Source organism: Heliangelus exortis, chromosome 10 (assembly GCF_036169615.1).
Source record: "Heliangelus exortis chromosome 10, bHelExo1.hap1, whole genome shotgun sequence".
Taxonomy (NCBI): domain Eukaryota; kingdom Metazoa; phylum Chordata; class Aves; order Apodiformes; family Trochilidae; genus Heliangelus; species Heliangelus exortis.
In genome coordinates this window covers 19,983,457-20,002,833 of record NC_092431.1, presented here as the reverse complement: position 1 = coordinate 20,002,833, position 19,377 = coordinate 19,983,457, and the positions used below count along the sequence as shown (strand labels likewise).

Sequence of the window (19,377 nt, the reverse complement as noted above, 5' to 3'; positions counted from 1 at the left end):
TGAAAATAACCACTCCATTTCCTCCTGGTGTGGTTACTGGTTTTTCCCTCTTCCCACTAAGGCCAACAGTGGCCACCATGATTTATTTTATTTTTCAAAGATTATCCTCTGATCTACTGAACAGAAATCAGTGTTCTCAATCATTTCCTACAGGATTTTGCTGCTCAGATTTTTCTCCATTTGTCACTGGGAAAGGTAGAGCTCCTGGAGCTGATTTCAGGCTTTAGGGCCTTTTCTGAAGCAGACATTGCTGATGTGTTTTGCTGATTCCCCAGCAAAATAAAAATGATTTTTCTTTTTAAATAGACTTCATTACATAATCATCAGACTCAGAACTGATAGGAATTCCATTCTTTTCAGAATTATGCAGAAATACCCAGTGCACTTTGCTGTTACATTTATTTGACAATCTATTTTATCAGTCTCTATGGGTGTTCAAAGCTTTCTGACACAATACTGGGCATGAGAAATAGATCCTTTAACAAAGTAAATAAGTTAAATAGTGGGTGTCAATCACAAAGCCACTATTTACTTCTGAAAAATTATTTTCTTGCCGACGTATTTGTCTTGCTCAGCTTCATTTTGAAAACCTGAGCAAGGCCTTCAACTGAAAATAGAAGATAAATTCTCCTACACTCAAAAATAATTCTTGCTCAGGTAATTGTAATTAATCACAGTAAAAAGGAAAATTCATGCACTATGTAGGTAGTATGAGTAACCTCAGGTAAGAAATCTGAACTTAACAGCAGTACCCAGCCTGGATACACTTGATGACATAATTTTTACTGACAGGGTTAAAAAAGATGAACCAAGAATATTTTCCAAGTAACTGTCAGACAGACAGAAATTATTTGCAGTGGATACTTACAGGAGGTGCAGGAACTAAGTAGTTTGGACTGGATGCATCTTCCTGGTCCCCAGATCACAAATAGTTATTAACTAACTGCCTGGCAAAAAATTTGTTCTAATTACAAGGTCCTTAAAGGAAAATAACCTGGTTTTGGGGGGGAGGAAGAGATAAAAAAAAAAGAAAAAGACATATTAAGCACCAAAGTAGAATCTTATGAGTTGTCCTGTGGCATTCTGGAGTAATGAATTTTTTGCAGTCAATTTTGCATGGTGCATTTTTAAATTTTATATCCAGGTTTCAAGCTGTAAAATAAGTCACACTCTGTGTAAGCATGTGTGCATCTTTGTGTAAACCAGAACCTATTGATAACAAAGTTCTTGTTTTTCTCTTTCCTGAAGTTATGTGTGCATAATTTCTGCCCTTCCCTTTTGCCTTTTGACACTGGAATTAACTTTCCTAGCAGTGTCACATCCAGTTCAATTCTTCTCCTCTGTATTTCATGTTTAATTGCTACAATCAGTGCAAATACCCCCTCACTTACCTGCATTTCCCTCTGTGAGAGGAAATGCATCCAGATCCACAGAAAAGAGATTCTCCAAGTGCAGTTCAAATCTCCAGATTGAAACATCTAATAGCAAGTGACAAAACTGAAAGAAAAAATAAGAAAAAAAAGGCAAAGTCAAGACCACCAGAATGCAGGGTGGAAAGCACTGCAAAGTAGCATTTTGGGTTTTCCAGAAAATAAACAAGGGTCTTCCTGATGCAAGAATACTTTTTCAGTTTTATTCTATTATTCATAGAATCATAGAATCCTAGAATGGGCTGGGTTGGAAGGGACCTCAGAGCTCATCAAGTCCAACCCTTGATCCACTCCCCCCGTGGTTCCCAGCCCATGGCACTGAGTGCCACATCCAGGCTCTTTTGAAATATCTCCAGGGATGGAGAATCCACCCCTTCCCTGGGCAGCCCATTCCAACGGCTGATCACCCTCTCCAGAAAGAAATTCTTTCTAATGTCCAACCTAAACCTCCCCTGGCACAACTTGAGACCTCTTGTGCCCTCTTGTCTTGCTGAGAGTTGCCTGGGAAAAGAGCCCAACCCCCCCCGGCTCCAACCTCCTTTCAGGGAGTTGGAGAGAGTGATGAGGTCTCCCCTGAGCCTCCTCTTCTCCAGCCTCAACACCCCCAGCTCCCTCAGCCCTTCCTCACAGGACTTGTGCTGGATCCCTTCACAGCCTCCTTGCTCTTCTCTGGACCTGCTCCAGCACCTCAATCTCCTTCCTGAGCTGAGGGGCCCAGAACTGGACACAGGACTCAAGCTGTGGCCTCCCCAGGGCTGAGCACAGGGGCAGAATCCCTTCCCTGGACCTGCTGGCCACGCTGTTCCTGAGCCAGCCCAGGATGCCATTGGCCTTCTTGGCCACCTGGGCACACTGCTGGCTCCTGTTCAGCTTCCTGGCAATCCAGACTCCCAGGTCCCTTTCTGCCACTCTGTGCCCAGCCTGGAGCTCCCCATGGGGTTGTTGTGGCCAAAGTGCAGGACCCGGCACTTGGAATGTTGAACCTCATCCCGTTGGGATCAGCCCAACTCTCCAGTCTGTCCAGGTCCCTCTGCATGATAATCATTATTACTGATTATCATTTCTTCAGGGAGGAAACAGCCAAGCACTTTAGCAGCTTCAGTGTTCCTTCTCATTTCAGTTCACCTTTGAAATAAAAATTTATGTTAATTCTGTGGCTGGGGAAGATTACCTGAAGCATCCCATGTTTAGATGGCCATGTTTGCATCAATACTTCCTTTACAATGCCAGGTTTCTTGGGATGCTCTCAGTACAATGTCTACTTCTAAAAAAAAAAAATCAGGAACACTTTATCACTGAAATATGAAGATGCAGCTCCTGTAGATGTGATGCCTCAGTTTGGCCCCAGAGTTCAGTTCCACCAGAAAAAGTCTTTGCTCTGATTGTTCCTAACACTGGGAAAAGGCTTTTATTTTGGTATTTAAAAACTGGTGTTAAGTTAAATAACTCTTCCAGGGGCTGGCTCCCATACTTGCATTGCATTACCCTGCCTTTTCCTAAACTAAAAGTTTAGTTTACTACTACTACTACTACTACTAAAAGTAGTCTTTGTGTAATTAAATCCATGCATGAATTAAACAGCTACTTTCCTAAATTCTCAGATTTTCCAGTTTGCCAAATCCTTGTGTAGCTGATATGTGCTTATCCTGATGTCCAAAAGCAGATCTGAAAATCTGGTTTGATTATAAGGATGAAGCTCTTTTACCACCCACTGCTATTTCTGCATCTCTCTCTGCAATAAATAAACCAGGGCTATTGCTGACTTGTTTCAGCACTAGCAAAATTCCCTTTTTTTTTTTTTTAATTATTTTTTTTTTCAAATTGGTAATTAGGAGTGCCAGTAATAGAACTGTCTGTCTCTGTCTAAATGTGACATAAAAAGTCTTAAGCTATTTCTACTGGATGTCAGCATTCCACATGGTGACTTTATTAATTTTTCTTACATTTATCTGTCTTTTTGCAGGTAGCAGACTGTCTGCAAATTGCCCATACGTCCTCGATAAATGTTTTAATTTCCCTAATTATTCAAGTAGCAATTTTCCTAATTATTCAAGTAGCAACTGGGCCCATTCAGAAATGCCTCTCTATTATTTCAGAACTGTTCTGCAGTTTGTATTTTTTGTCACGTTGAGGCAGAAAATAGATTTCAGCCAGCAAATGATTCAAATCCTATGGAAAGAAAAGTGTCTCTCAAATTCTGGGCCTTGGATCACATTTTAGTTTGTTTATTAGCTCTGTATTTTAGGCTGGCAAATATGGAGAGAGCAATGAGATTTATTGCTGCCCTACAGACTTAACCCTCATGCTTGTAAATGAAAGAAAGAGGGAAAAAAGTGTAAAAAAAGGAAGGAAAATGCTTCTTAAATACATACTTGTCTGGATATACTTGCATATAAACACTTCTGTTCTTATGCTAATATGTTCACATTGAGATAAATAGTTCTTACCTAAATATTTATATATAAAAAAGCAGCTTTTCCAAGGTACATGGAAGTCTGCAACAAAGACATGGTTGAATCTCTTTGCTGGATTTAGCAATCCTGCTTGTGAATACATTATTCCACTTATTGCCCAGTAGTAACCAAAAGTGAGAGAAATCTTTTTTAAAGTATAGAGTATACCTGCTTTACAGTAAAGCTACAGAGAAATCTTCTTCCAGATTGCCAACTAATGTTGACACACACACAAAAAAAAAAAAAAAAAAAGGTTCCTTTTATATTATTTGGAATAAAAGGTCAAATATTACTCCTGAATTACTCACAGAGATCTTATCCCTTAATTTGTCTTGAGATTACAGTCATGATTTTCAGAAACATACAATTCCACATTACATCTCAAACTATTATTATAAAATTGCTCTATTTTCTTTTCTTGGAAAGACATTACTGGGCCCTTAACTGTGGTTCTCAGCCCTGCTTTGGGGACCTAAAGAAACCATTTAGAGGGCCCCATTCACACAGTTGGGATACTTGTTGTTGGGATAAAATCCAAGACTTCAGCTCTGCTTGCTTTCATATAGGGCCAGGCAGGAAAGAAAAAAGTGCAGTCTCTAACACATAATTATATATACCTGGCACTCTTAGAAAAAATTGCTAAAAATCACTTCAAAGAGTTTGTCATGTAAAATCTAGTCACATCCCTTTTTTAATTATAAAAGCTGGAAAATGTTACCTAATTAAAACTGAACATTTTGAAGGGTTTTCTGAACACAAACAGCTAAGTAAAAAACACAATACACTTATTTTGGGCTACCAAATATATAGTAGAACATGAGAGTGGGCAGCACAGGTGGCACTGTTCCAAATATTTGATTTATCTGAGGAACTGGTAACACCTGGGTGGCAGGAGTTGTGCAGAAGAAGAAACACAACTGTGCATTGGCACTTCTCCTCCTGTTCTGATAGTGACCACAGCCTAAAGGAGTTTGGGGTCAAGGTGATACCAGAGCAGAAACCAATGGCACTTCTGTGTCTGGAGACATGGAAATGTCCATATCTTGCAATTTTTAAATGTAATGGTGTGGCCAGAGAAGATAAAACTGACTGTGACTGGCACTGTTGCTCTACACTCTGGCTGAGGGTACCACAACCTCTAGAGACAACCCAGCTCTAGGTAGATAAAATCCTTGCAGAATTATGCCAATTACAGCAATAGTTTAAATATATGATGAAATACAGAAAGTTGGGGCAATGGGACAAGTCCCTTGCACTGACAGGAAAAAATGATTAATTCCCAATTCCCTGCCTTACCTTAGAGGCAATTATTTGAACCAGACTCCCTACATCCTCAGCACCAACTGCATCTGCATCTCTTTCACTCCATTCTGTGGTGATGATGTTTCTTTAACAGCCTCATAGTGATGGCATCTGTGGCATTTGCATCTGTTCCTGCTGTGGAAGAAGATAATGGGTATTTGGTATGGCTTATATAAATCTACAAGTAAAAATGGGCAAGAGGAGAGTGAGTTAATAGCCCTGGGACCACCAGCAGATGTGGCATAGACCAGACTCTCAGGGGTGCTCTCACAAATACTTTGAAATTTTAAGAGTTACATATTTGAAGTGATCAGACTCCTAGAAAACTCAGTCTGATTTCTTAGTGGTGATGAGCACCCCAACCATACCTAAAAAAATGTACCACAATCCATTGATATGGTACCAATGCTGGTGGATGGGGTTTTTTCACCCTCACTGTTTGCTGAGTGATTTTCTTCCTTTGCTTGGCTCAAGCTTTTGCCATGAACTCATCAGAGAAGGCAAATGTCTGTTTCTATGTCTACTTGTGTTGTGACACCCCAGTTTTTCCTTTGATGACATCCTCCAGTACTGAAATATTGGGAGAAATCCAACGACAAGAAATCCAGCACAATTTTACAGGGTTATTTCACAGAAACATGATTACATTTATATGGATTTTCCCTGTTTATGACAATCCTGTTAATAGCAGACGGAGGAATCCTCAGCTCTGGGTAACATCACTAGCTGTAGATTTGCTCTACCAAATCATCCTTAATCTAAAGCAGGTTAATTTCCAGGAGGAGCTTATGTCTGCTTTAAGCATTAGAGACATGGTTATCCTTTGAGGTGTAGCCTGTAGGTCAAGGAGGATTAGCTTTTTATTCTGATATGGTCTCTCTAGATGGTCTTAGGTATAATCCCCAGAGAGGAGACTCTGTGGCTCCTGATTCTAAAAGCAGCTAAAGGGCTGCCTGGCTGGGGCTGCTGGAGAAGCCAGACTTATTACCCTAAAGTAGAGATTTAATTCTAAATTTATAGTGATGATATTGATGTGAGTGTTCCAGAGAAACAGAAGGCAGCAGAGTGACCACAGGTTGGGTGGAGAACTACCCTGGTTTTTTGGTTTGGTTTTCTTTTTTTTTTTTTTCCTAGGACAGTAAATGCATAAATGCAAGAAAAACAAAACAGAACAAAAAACAAACAAGAAAATCCCAAAACAACAACAACAAAAAAACAAACAAGCAAACAAACAAAAAAACCAGCAAAAAACAAAATAAAACAATCAACCAAAAAAAAAACCCTCTCAGATAACACAGAAAGCAGGGCAGGGATAGAGAGTCACCTCTCTTTCCACAAACCCTCACTGAACAAGCTGGCAAAGAACTGAAAGGAGAAGCACAAAATTCCAAAAAGTATATGAACAGAATGGGACTTGGAAAGAGACATTTTTGCTGAACTCACCAGGTCAGTAGATTCTGGGGTTTTGATCACATTATCAAAGCAAACAAACTGAAAATTCTCCAAGTCCTGCGGGGCCTTAAATGATGTTTTAGAAATACAGTGATCCCTGAAGAAGAAAAAACACAACCAACCAAACAAAAAGCTGTAAAATGCTGAATGATACCAGTTCTGGTCTCACCAGTACCAAGAGAAGCAGCAGATGGAAAAGCATGTAACAGAGCTGAGGTAAAAAAGCATGAAATTAGGAGTCAGAAAATACTAAGAATTACGTTTTTAAGAGACCAAACTGTGTTTGATGTCACTGATCTATTGCTTAGTTAAAGGTGTCTGATGAAGGCCAATTTGGGGTGCAGAAGGGGATAATTGTTCAGGCTGGAGAAAAGGAAGCACCCTACAAGCTTCTCACTCTGTACCCAAAAGAAGGTTGTGGAACAGTGGGTCTTGGGTTGGTGAGTGGCTTTTTTTCCCCGGTAACCAGGAACAGGACAAGAGGAAATGGTCTCAAGGTGTGGTAGGGGAGATTTAGGTTACACACTATAAGAAATGTCCTCATGGAAAGCATTATTAGACACTGGAACAGGCTGCCCAGGGAGATGTTTGAATCTCCATCCCTGGAGGTATTTAAAAGATTAAGGCATGATTTAACATGGGACTTGCTAGTGTTGGGTTAATGCTTTGACTCTATGATCTTAAAGATCTTTTCCAACCTTTCTTAAAGGTCTTTTCCAAGCAGAATGATTCTGTGAGGCTCTGCAGGGCTCAGGTCCCCAGCTCCAGCACAGCCACAAAGAAGGCTCAGTGTCCCCAGACCCTTTAAACCTGACACCTGGGCACAGCCAGCACTCTGTGCAGCTTTTCTCTCATAAATGCAGCATGTGTAACTGCTATCCTGGCTTTTCAAAGCAACAAACTTACCCCAGGGAATAAAAAAAAAAAAAAGAAAGAAACCAAACAACCCTAATACAAATCCCTGGCTGAACTGGGATGTGACTAATCTCCTCTTGCGGGTGTAATATCAGAAAATAGGACAACCCCTACAGCACATGGAGAATGTACACCAAGAAATGTACTCAGAGGATTCAAGTGAAGCAGAGGAGCTGCTGTTTGCCTTTTAAAACAGACACTGTATCCCAGTTTAGGTAAAGAAGAAGTGCCTGTGCTGTAACAGTACCAGGGGATGCTCTGGAGTTATTAAAAGGGCAATGGCTGAAGAAAGGATGCTCCATGAAGATAAATGTAACTCCAACACATTTAAAGACAGTGCAAACAGACATTCCAATGCATGATGCATCCCAGAATACTGGTCAGAAACACCCTTCAAGGAGTTAGCAGAATCCCTGAAGAAGTACATGCATGTATCTGTATTCACTGATCATCCCTGTCAGGCACATCTGTAAAATGTTCCAGTGACAGAAAGCAGCAAAGGAAACAAGCAGCAGCTAAGGAAAGAAGGGAATATAGGCAAAAAAAAATAAAATTCTGGTTTTGGACTAACAGTATGACAGCAGCCAAAAAGAGAAACAAAGGAATTTGGAGAAATTTCTGAGATTAGGCTAAACTGGGATAGCAAATGGCTGAAGTCTACTGCTCTGCTAAAAATCCTGGTAGGAAGGATGGATGCTGACAAGTCAGATTAGATGAAGAATGATATTAACTGTGCACTTGCAGTTCAGCCTGGAGCAAGAACAAGTTTCATTGCCTACCTTTTGGAATAAGGTCAGTGAGTGAAGTGTTGCAACAAAAGGACAAAGACTACTTGGAAAGCTTGGAGGCATCCAGCAAGTAACTGGTGACATAGTAATAACAGCATCAATTCTGGTGAAACACTTATCTATCAGTGCTGAAGGAAGTGATGACAAGGACAATGAATAAAACACAGGGTTCAAGGAAGATAAGATCCAGCTCATAAGAAAATTACAGTGGGTAAAAAATTCCATTGGTAAAACAAAGGAGAAAACAGCAAAACTTTAGCCATATCATACATGAAACCTTCATAGGACAAAACAGAAAAAAGATTGTGCAAGTTTCTTCTTCAGATGCTTCAGACTATAGAAGCAGTTCTGGGTAATTTCTCCTTTACAGATGATAAACATCTGATTGCTCCCTGGCAGTATCAGACACTGGGCAGTCACAGGCACAGGGAAGGATGAGACACTACAGTAAATAATGCCAACTTTCTCTAGTATTTTGTGTCAAATTCTGATATCCCAGCAAGGAAGATAGATCCCACTCACACAGGTGCATAGAAAAGGAGTCAAGAGTTTCTCCACTAAAATAATCCATAGCTCTCATTGAGAATGCCAGCCTGCAGTGTGATAGAGAAGCAAATGATCACCACAAACCCCAGCTTTAAGTGACAATTTGCTAAGCCACCTGAAAGAAAAAATATCTGTTAATCCAGGCATCCCTCAAGCTGTCAGAAGGAAAAAGGACCAGGACCAGAGAGGGCCAACAGGAAAACTGGAGAGGGACTTTTTACAGGGGCATGTAGCAACAGGACAGGAGGGAAAGGGCTTCAAACTGGGAAAAGGTAAATTTACATTAGACATTAGGAAGAAATTCCTCACTGTGAGGGTGCTGAGAGCCTGGCACAGGTTGTCCAGAGAAGCTGTGGATGCCCCATCCCTGGAGGTGTTCAAGGCCAGGTTGGATGGGGTTGGAAAAACCTGTGTAGTGGGGGTGTTCCTGTCCATGCAGGCTGGTTAGAACCAGGTGATGATCTTTACTGTCTCTTCCAACCCAAAGCATTCTATGATTCGAAGACAAGATGTGAATTTCAGGTGGAAGAATCACAATTTAACCAGATTGTTGCTTTTGATACTTCCTCTGCACCTGGTAGTCTGCATTTAGCCATGGAGTTCGAAGGATTGGCCAGGACTCTTGAGCTCTTCCTCCTCTTCCAACTTTTCCCTGAGGTTTTTACCTTGAAGTCTGCCTTCTTGAGACTTCTGGGAGAATTTATTACAGGAACTTGGGAGATACTCTTTGAAAGGTGCAGGTTTTGGAGTGAAATAAAAAGAAGCCATGCTGTAAAGTCTCCCAAGCAAAATTTGTTTCTGGCTGCTGACGTGGTTTGAACTGTTTAAACTTTATATTCTCACCTATTCTTGATGAAAGGCCTCTGAAAGAGTTAAGAAAGAGTAACAGACACCAGAAAGTTGTAGCCATCCCTTTTCCTGAAGCTGTTTCTCCAGGGGAAGCTGCCTGGAGAAGGGACAGAGATACTGAGCAGCAGCAGCTTCTGAGGCAGATGTCACAAGTGTTTATACAGCTGTCAGAACCTTCTTAGGTTGCATTAGTCCTGACCTTAAACCCAGTTTAGTTCTTAAATGTTACAGGGGGAAAAAAGAGGAAAAAAATTAAAAATAATAATAAAAAGGAAAAAAAAAAAAAAAAAAAAGACCCAACACGGTAGAGTTACACAGCTGCCTGAAATATTAAATGAGAGGACTGAACATCTGTTCACTTGCTTTCCAAACTTGGAGAGATATTCTGTTGTCTTAGATCTTTAAGAACATCTGAGACCCATGTGGCTTCAGCACCTGTGAAAAATCCTCTCTCAAAACACGCATCCACTTCAAAGCTTATTGCTCCTCTTCTTTGCCAAACATATGTTGCCAAACACCACAACAAATTATTAATAATACTCAGGTTGCACTTGACTTTTGTCTAGTGAATTTCCTGAGCATCAACAAGCTTGTAATGCACCAAGGCAGAAAGGACCATAACAAAAAGAAATTGCTGGAGAATCATTTTCTAGGAAATAAAGTAAGTGTTAGATACAGCCATTCTTGGTTTGCATGTGTTTTGGGGCTTTTTTAGCTACTCCTTTTTAATATTAGAATTTAAGCTAATTATTATGTGGCAAGATCAGGCATAGTGTGGAATGAACTTGTAATTTTTCTGCCACAGGATGCTATTGACATAGTTAAGAAAATTATGAGTGGGTCCAGGAGGGAAATATTTATGTGAGTAAGAATAGCTCCTGCACTTAAACTTTACAGTTCCTATTTACATTGACCATCAAGCCCTCTGCTCCAGGACATATGATGTAAAACAGAGAATAGACAAATAGTAAAAAAAAAAAAGCCCTGTAGTATAAAAATACCTGTAATTTTATAACTAGACGTTTGCAGTGTGCTCCTGGGACCAACTCATAACACAAAGTTAAACTCGGAATATTTTTGCAATACCAGACTTCAAAAGGAGGCAGAAAGCTAAAAGAAAGAAAAAACCCCAAGAAAAAACCCCAAGAAACTGCTCAGCAAGATTTTTGGTTATATTTCTGTTTTCATTTCTAAGGGGATTCCACTGGAGCTGTTTATTAACACTCCGCAGGGTTTCCTTGGGTTATCCCAGCTCTCTGAAATTTCAGCATGCAATATAAGATTACAAACTGTAGCTCCACATCTGGAGTATTAGCATTCATTTAAAGAAGATCTAAATATAAGTGACATCTCTTTCCATATATAACCTTAAAAAGAGAAAGACCTAAAGATAGGTCAGCTCTGAGTGAAGCCATGCGGACTTTCCTGACAATCAAGCATTGCAATGTGGTTTTAATCTTTTATAAGCTGATGATTCAAATGAAAAAATGTATACCAGTAAAAGTAAACAGGTAGAATTAATAATAATATTAGTAATAACAGCATTAATAATGCAAATCCCATATAAGTCTCTTCGAAGTCTGTGAAAGATAAAGTGCAATTTCTAAAAATCCCCAAAACTCCGAACAAATCTTCATTAAAAATTAAAATAATAGAATCGAAGCAAAAGAGTTGAGGAGTAAGAAGTTATAGCAATTATAGGAAGTAATTCATCAGATCAAAGATGAGGTATTTCCAAAACAAACCCCAACTGTGAAGAAACTTTAGGATTTGGGGGCAGGGTGCTGTTTAAGATGGAAGAAATGATAGGGACAAAAAGCAGTGCAGGAAATGTTACATGTTATTAGGAATTCATTGTTTTCCAATGAAAGAAATGAATTACACAAAGAAAGTATCACCATTAGGTACTGGTTTGTAAAATGAAAACTAATTAGTGAGTAGAAGGCAAATTCTGTCACCTCCCATTATTTCTGGGATGCCACACGGGCCCTCATCCTGTCTGTCACAGACCCACTTACCATTCCCACAGAATCCTCAGACAGAATGGAATTTTTAAAAGCTCTCATTTCCTACAAGAAAACTAAGTCAACCCCCAAAAAAGCATGGTTTAATAATAGAATGTTAGATACACAGTGTGAAAATAATCCAGCAAAGATAAGAGGGAAATTGATTTAGGAAGACATCCTGTTCAGAAGTAATCCAGGGCTGTCTGAAAGCCAAGGTGCAGTAAACTTCAGAAATATTTTGCCTTTATAAATGTACAGAGCTATAAGCCTCCAGATAGGGTGCCCTGATTACAGATATAGGCTGTATAATGGTCATTTATTGAGTTGCACAGTTTTAGATACCATTCCACATTTAACAGTGATGGAAGGAAGACCTCTGTGATATTCATTCCAACACTGACACCCTCAAGTCATATTTCTTCCCTTGTCACAAAGCATTTATTTTTATCAGCAGCTTGTCATTCAAGTGTATTAAGAAAAAAATTGGGAAAAAGACAGTTGTGGAGCCTCCGTGTCAAGCGTGAAGATAATGTCTCACAATTTAGTGCCACTGTTTGGTAATATATTCACAAATAATCAAATAGCAGTTTAAAGACTGCAGGCATCAGAACTAAGAGAGGGGACAGGAAGCAGAGGTAGTATTGAATTTTTCACTTACTCTCTCAAAACAAGTCATCCTGTTAATAATCTGGCTCTCTTCCCAGCCAGACATCACACATTTTGAAGCTGTCTTTCACCCTGGCTGTGTCAAAACTGGCAGCTATATTCACCAGAAAGTTTCCCCATGGTCAGCCAGGTTTGGTTTCTTTCTTTGCCCTCCCACTGAAGATTTTTGGAGGGCCTGTGAAGAGAAAAAAAAGCACCCAGCAGTTGCATTTTCCCTTGGCATCACATAGGGATGGACTCAGACATTAAAACAAGGTGGGCAGTCCCAGTGATGCAGGAGACCTCCAAGTGTGAAGCCTAAAATAGCAAAGCTAAAGCCAGCTAAGATTAGGAAAATATTAAGAAAAATTAAAATAAATTTTATACAGCTATAAATATAGGTAGAGGTACAGATAGAAATACAGAGACTTGATTTTATTTATAGTTATAGAAGTTGTAACTTCACCTTCAGTATTATAGAGAAGAAGAATGCAAACCCCAGGCACTTCATTGTGCTTCAGTTTCTTCATATCCTTTAGCTGAAATCAAAATTTGGTATTAATAGCATCACACATTTCCCTAGGAGGCTGATGCTAAAGGCTTATCTGAAAAGGAATAAACTCTCTACAAGTAATAAATGTACTGTAAATAGGTAAGATCTGCAAGTATATCCCAAAATGTGGTATTCTCATTTATTATGCCTTGTAACTCCTGTTCCCTTCTAGGGAAAAAGAAATAAATTACTTTTATCAGGTTAATTATGCCCTCTGTATAACCTGGCTTTGTTGTACACACTGACTATATAAATCCTTTTAATATCTTGGAAGTTACAATCTTTTTTTTTTTTTTTAAAAAGCTTTCATCTTGCTTCATAAAATGCATACTATATTCTGGATAGTTAGAGGGTGCTTGACTTGATAGATCATGTAATGATCTAAGCCAAAACCTGATGGGTTTAAGCCTCCTAATGAACTGCTACCCAGTTCTGCCAGCCAAAAATGGAAAATGCTGTATTGATAAATTAGGAGAAATATGAAAAGAACATTATGAAGGATCCTTTAAATTTTCCCTATTCCTGAACGATACCCTCAGCTTGTCTGTGGCCTTTTCCTTTCCTTTCCTTTCCTTTCCTTTCCTTTCCTTTCCTTTCCTTTCCTTTCCTTTCCTTTCCTTTCCTTTCCTTTCCTTTCCTTTCCTTTCCTTTCCTTTCCTTTCCTTTCCTTTCCTTTCCTTTCCTTTCCTTTCCTTTCCTTTCCTTTCCTTTCCTTTCCTTTCCTTTCCTTTTTCCTTCCTTTTTCCTTTTCTTTTTCCTTTCCTTTTTCCTTCCTTTTTCCTTTCCTTTCTTTTTTCCTTTCCTTTTCCTTTCCTTTTTCCTTTCCTTTTACTTTCCTTTTTCCTTTCCTTTTTCCTTTCCTTTTACTTTCCTTTTTCCTTTCTTTTTTCCTTTCCTTTTTCCTTTTTCTTTTCCTTTTACTTTCCTTTTTCCTTTTCTTTTCCTTTCCTTTTCCTTTCCTTTTTCCTTTCCTTTTTCTTTTCCTTTCCTTTCCTTTTTCCTTTCCTTTCCTTCCCTTTCCTTTCTCTTTTTTCTGTTTTTTGGGTTATTTTGCTTTGTTTTTCCATGGGGGTTGGCAGACTACCTGATTTCAAAGCAGCAAGTTGCAAGAATCCCCCATTTAAGAAATTCCTTTATAATTTTATAATTCTCACCCAACTTGGCTCCTCACACCTTGGCTGCCCCCTCTGGCATCCCCCAGATGTGCCCTGCAGATTTCCCCAGAAAACCCTGGAGCATCTTGCAACATTCAGACACAGAGCAGGACACAGCTCCCTAACAGTACAGTACAACAGGCATTTACAATAAATTAAGCTATAAAATTAATTGTAATTGTAAAATTAAGCTGATGTGTTCCACAAAGCTGTTTCAAGAAAGGTTGCACAACGTCCTGGTTTTAACACAACAGGTGAAGCATGGCTTCTCTGCATTTGACATTTCTAAGTGGTTTTTTTCATAGATCTTAAAAGGTCTTTTTGTCATATAATTACCTAAAACTGGTCCCTGCAGGATACCTGAAAGTGAGCAGCTTCTCTGCTCATAAGCAGCAATATGCTCACATACAATACTCCTCCTCAAGAGGCTTTTTTTCCTCTATACCCCACTAGAAGAGCTCATATATATTTTACAATTTTTATGTATGTGTGTGAATATGTTTTCCCACTTTGCCAAGCTGATGATGAGGTCTGCAAATTACTTTATTTCAATTTACTCTGAAATGTAAACCTTTGTGGGTGCATTTGTATTTCCACTCTTTCCCAATGCACCATAGAGTTACAAGGGTTTCACAGCTACCATTTTTATTTTATTTGAGTTTTTTCTAGAAATGTCAGGGACAAGTAATATCATGCACTGAGCATGTATCTACACCTGCAGTTTGATGTTTGTGCTTGAAGAATGTTGTAAGCATCACAGTTTTGAGAAACATTTTGATCATTATTGTGGCTTTCACCATTAAGGTGCAGCATTCTTATCAAAGGGTGTTGTATGTACACTTAAAATGCAATTAAAATGCAACATCAAATAAACATTTTGGTTTGGATTTAAAAGATGAGTGATTCAGCTCTCTCAAAATGTACCAAATTAAGAATATTAGTAAATTAAGAATATTAGGAAACAAATTCCTAGGGCAGCCTTCCCTGGTTATTCAGAGACCAGGGCTTTCTGAAGCCTCTGGAAGACTGAGGTGGCTCCTGGTTGGTGAAATAAGAATGGAAATCAGCTCAGAAACCCCAAAGCTGTTGATGCACCTCAACACTTTAGGGCCACCCCATTACCTTCTCAGCATCTTCATTCCTCAGCTTCTTCTCAAACTACAATTTTCCAGGTCCACTGGCTCCACCTTGAAGGAGCTGGTGGTGGTCCAGCAGTAAGGGCTTTATTTGATGGCAGAGGATGTCCAGGTGTGACCAAAGATCACTGAATATCCTCTTCAAAAACCTCAGCTGGAAAAAGGATGACCCCAGCCTGAAGAAAATCTACGAGAGAGGACAAAATGGTTTATTTGCAAACTAAGGAAATTTATGCAGAAACTCACACATAACAGCACTGTTTTCTGGGTACTGCTGTAATAGGAAATCTCATATTGGTTTGATAGTGTTACAAATATTTTTCTTGCTTCCTTAATTCACTCCTCCAAGCAGAAAGCCACTTTCCTTACACTTCTCATCTCACCCTGCAGTAACAGAGAACCTATCTCAAGCCTCTGCACTTTGGACATCTATTTCATCTCTTGAAATGAACTCTGGTCTTTCCAAGTCACACGAAGGTTTCAGAGTTAATAAAGAGGAGATGAAGAACTTAGAGCTGCTTCATCCCAGCTGATGAACTCCACATTAGGATAACCCCTCCCATGGCACATCAAATACTGGATGTTGGGTTCTGTGCTTCTTCACCTGGGACTTGAGTCCCTGCCTTCAGTAGAAGTTACACAGCATCAGACAAATAACAGAAAAGGAGAAGAAAAAGTAAAAAAATCTGATGAAATGGCTGCAAACCAGAAGGAATCTACATATCATAAACTTCCCCACCTATTTCTGACCACTTTGAAACAAACTGGACTGAGTTATTGACCTTCAAGATCAGATTATTTCATAAATTGTCAGCAACAGAAAGTTTAACACTCTTTGTTTTGATAATATATATTGAAAGTAGTTTTCCAATTCGTATGTGTTCTCAAAAGACACATTTTTTATGGCTTTAAATATTAAGAAATGGTTTTCTTGCTTGTTCATCTTTTCTGTATGATATTCCAAATTCTCAGTCATATCCTAGATTATATTTTTCTCAAATCATGGTTGGTTTTCACTAACCCTTAATTCACAAAATAAATAGTTCAAAGGGCCAATGGTGTAATGATTACTATATATATTTATATAAATAGTAATATATATATATTTATATAAATAGTAATATATATATATGTAGTTTATACTATAAACCCTCTTCTTCATTATCAAACCAGTTCTGCAGTTCTTACTGAGGGCCCTATGCTTTTGAATAAGAAATTAAAATATTTAATATTATTTAACAACCTAATAGAGCACTTTCTCCCCACACTCCCTATTGCTGCAAAGAACAAAACAGCAGAAAAACCTTGTGTTTTTAACTAAGATCTTATCCCTCCCAAAGTGTTTCCTTCCTTTTTACCAGTATATTTTTTCCCACCATAATAAACATGGGCTGACACTTGCCAATTGTCAATAAGTTTTTTTTCCAGAATCTTTTTTATTTGTGTCTTTAACACACAACATGCCTGGACAAGATAGAAAAAAAAAAAAAAAAAAAGAGATAAGAATTTAGTATTACATCTCCAGGGGGCTGACACATTTTGAGCCTTACAGATGCAAAAAATTCCAATTGGTGATTGAGGGAATTGTAAACCATATTCTGCTGAAATTGATTTTACAAATAGTGCAATTAGTAGGCTGGGAAGAAATGGGGAGGGAGGGAAAAAAATCTGGTATAATCTGGAACATCAAAAGGTGATGTGGTGAGTCCAGTAGGACTTCAATCCTGCTACCAATAGTTAACTTGAAACATTATTTACTGGCTTGGTCTTGTACTGTCTGAGAGATCTTTAGAAGATACATTTATACAGTGTAATCACCAAATCCATATTAAATGATGGGTGAGAATCTATTTCAATTTCTTTTTCAGCTTCAGTGTTTGACCAAAGACTGCACCAACCTGATTTAGAAATCTCTCAGCCACTCCTTGTACCACAAGGTTCAAACTAGTCCCCAGGTGGCATAAATAATGGAGACTTCAAAACCAGGCTAAGTTTGCTCATTAACACATTATGCTACCCCTCTTCCATTTTACAGACAGAAAAATATTACAGATACAATACAAAAATATACTTTCTTTGCACCATAAAGGGATTTTTCTGCTCTTCCAGCTTCAATTTATTCATTGAAAAAGCTGAAAAGCTGCATTAAAAAACGCCCCCACCCCCCTGCCACTGAAGAAAAATAAAGCATTTGCTTCTAGCAGTGTTAAATGATGTTTGATGCTCCAGAGAGCCTTCAACATTCATTATTAAGTCAACCAGAGCTTCATTAAATATCAGTCTAGCATGTGTATATGTGGTAGTGAGAGCTGGCCTGAGGAGCTCCCTTAGGCAATGCTCTATAGGTTCCTTTCATCTGTCATTTTGCTTTGACTTGGGGTGATTATCACTTTTATCACTGACAATAGAAAACTCATTCCTCTGTGCATTTCATTTTCATTATTCCCAGCCCCATGAGGATGACTGACACACAGAGATTCTTTCTCATCTTCTCAAGTATTGTAATTAATCATTTCCAATTCTCGCCTCGGAGTCTCCTTTCATTAGCATTTTTTGGAGGAAATCAAATTAAAACTGTGTATTGGTACTGATAAAACTTGCTGGGATATTCTGGCTATTACTCTGCTCTATACTCTGCTGTATTAGTAGTTTTAATACATTTTACACTGGTTTTACTTGGCTGGCCTGCTATTCAGTAGCATGAGCAGGGTGTGACTATGGGCTAGGGAGTGCCTCAAGTTTTGAGAGAATCAAACACAAAAAGCTTTTTCCTTTCACTTGGGGGTTTTTCAAATCAGAAAACAGGAAAGCTATGAAAGAGTTTTAAAAATTATAAAGCAAGCTCTTACACCTACAGTAGTGCTGGTTGGAGACAGAAGAGCTGGGTCACTACTGGTGCTGTGGGCTTCCCGAGTTATCCCAAGCCAGTGACAAGTTCTGTTCTTCTTTTCCACCTGCAAAATGAAGAGCTGGGTGCTCCCTTCTCCCCTCCTTGATTTATCTGTTGATGCTGGGGGCTCTTCTGCCCAGAAACAGCCTCTTGCAATAACCAAGGGCTGTGCCTACCACCATTGCATTTAAGCCCTGATGTCAAACCTGGACTAATGGGGTGTCAGTGCTGGAACAGGCACTGTCTGAGCCTTAAATTATCAGCCTTAAAAAATCAGAAGACAGAGAAGCCTTCCTCCTGCAGGAGCAGGGCTCTTCCCCTCCTCCCCACCCATCAGGACAAATTGCCAGAGGAAAAAAAAACCCCCAGAGCCAAACTGGTGGCAGAGCCTCGCTGGAACTGGGGGGCAGAAGCAGCATGAAGGTAACAGCAACCCCATTTTCTTTCCCTTTCTGCAATCTGCATTTGCCTTGAAAGTTTAAACCCTTATTTGGGAAAAAAAATTAAAAAAAAAAAAAAAAAAAATTGAAAATGCAGTTTGCTCTATCTCTTTGAAACAGTGCCTGTTCCAGATCACACTGATTTATTTTAGTGCTTCCTTTTCAAGAAAATGTATAAAATAGAAATCATGGACATTTTCCCACAAGAAGATGCCACACAACCCTGATGAAACCACTTGCCTTCTTCTCTCTCTGTAATTCCTGAGGTGATGTGGAGCTGCATTTTTGGGAGTCCTCATTTTCCACATCATCCCTATTTAATATTTACTTTGTGTCTATACAGAGACTTAGAGAGAAGTTCTTGGAATAATGCAACCTCCTCCTTTCTTTGTCAGATGCCAGCTGGAGGAAGCCTCCTGAGAGGGAGATTTTTGACTCCTCTTACCTGAGCAACAGAAATGAACCATGGCCAGATGTTAGAGCCAGATGTTAGAGCCCCTGTTCTGGTATAATTTCAGTACTTTTATATATAATTTCAGTACAGTGCAATGGTTTTAATCAGAAGCAAACTCTTTGCTGTGGATAAAATCCTACACTAAGTTCACAAGGATTTTCTTCACATTATATACAAGATTAAAATACATTTTCATTGTCAGTACTGATGATCTACCAGTATGTAGAAGGTATTAGGGGTAATGGCAAGATACTACCTTGACCTTTATGCCTTTTACTTCAAAAAATAAAACCTTCATCCTTGAGAAGACCCAGGAACAGCCATCCTGTCATCTACTCATGTTTTAACTAGCAAACTGCTTTAC

The 19,377-nt window shown here is 39.0% G+C and overlaps 1 long non-coding RNA gene across 1 annotated transcript; it reads right to left on the bottom strand.

Moving 5' to 3' along the window:
- Window positions 1-6,628: 6,628 nt before the first annotated feature.
- Window positions 6,629-18,183, bottom strand: LOC139800250 (uncharacterized). The gene is made up of 5 exons (XR_011727683.1): window positions 18,085-18,183; window positions 15,216-15,416; window positions 12,400-12,582; window positions 10,737-10,845; window positions 6,629-6,734 (listed from the first exon to the last, which is right to left on the bottom strand). It is a non-coding gene; the product is annotated as an uncharacterized lncRNA (long non-coding RNA).
- Between the last annotated feature and the right edge of the window lie 1,194 nt (window positions 18,184-19,377).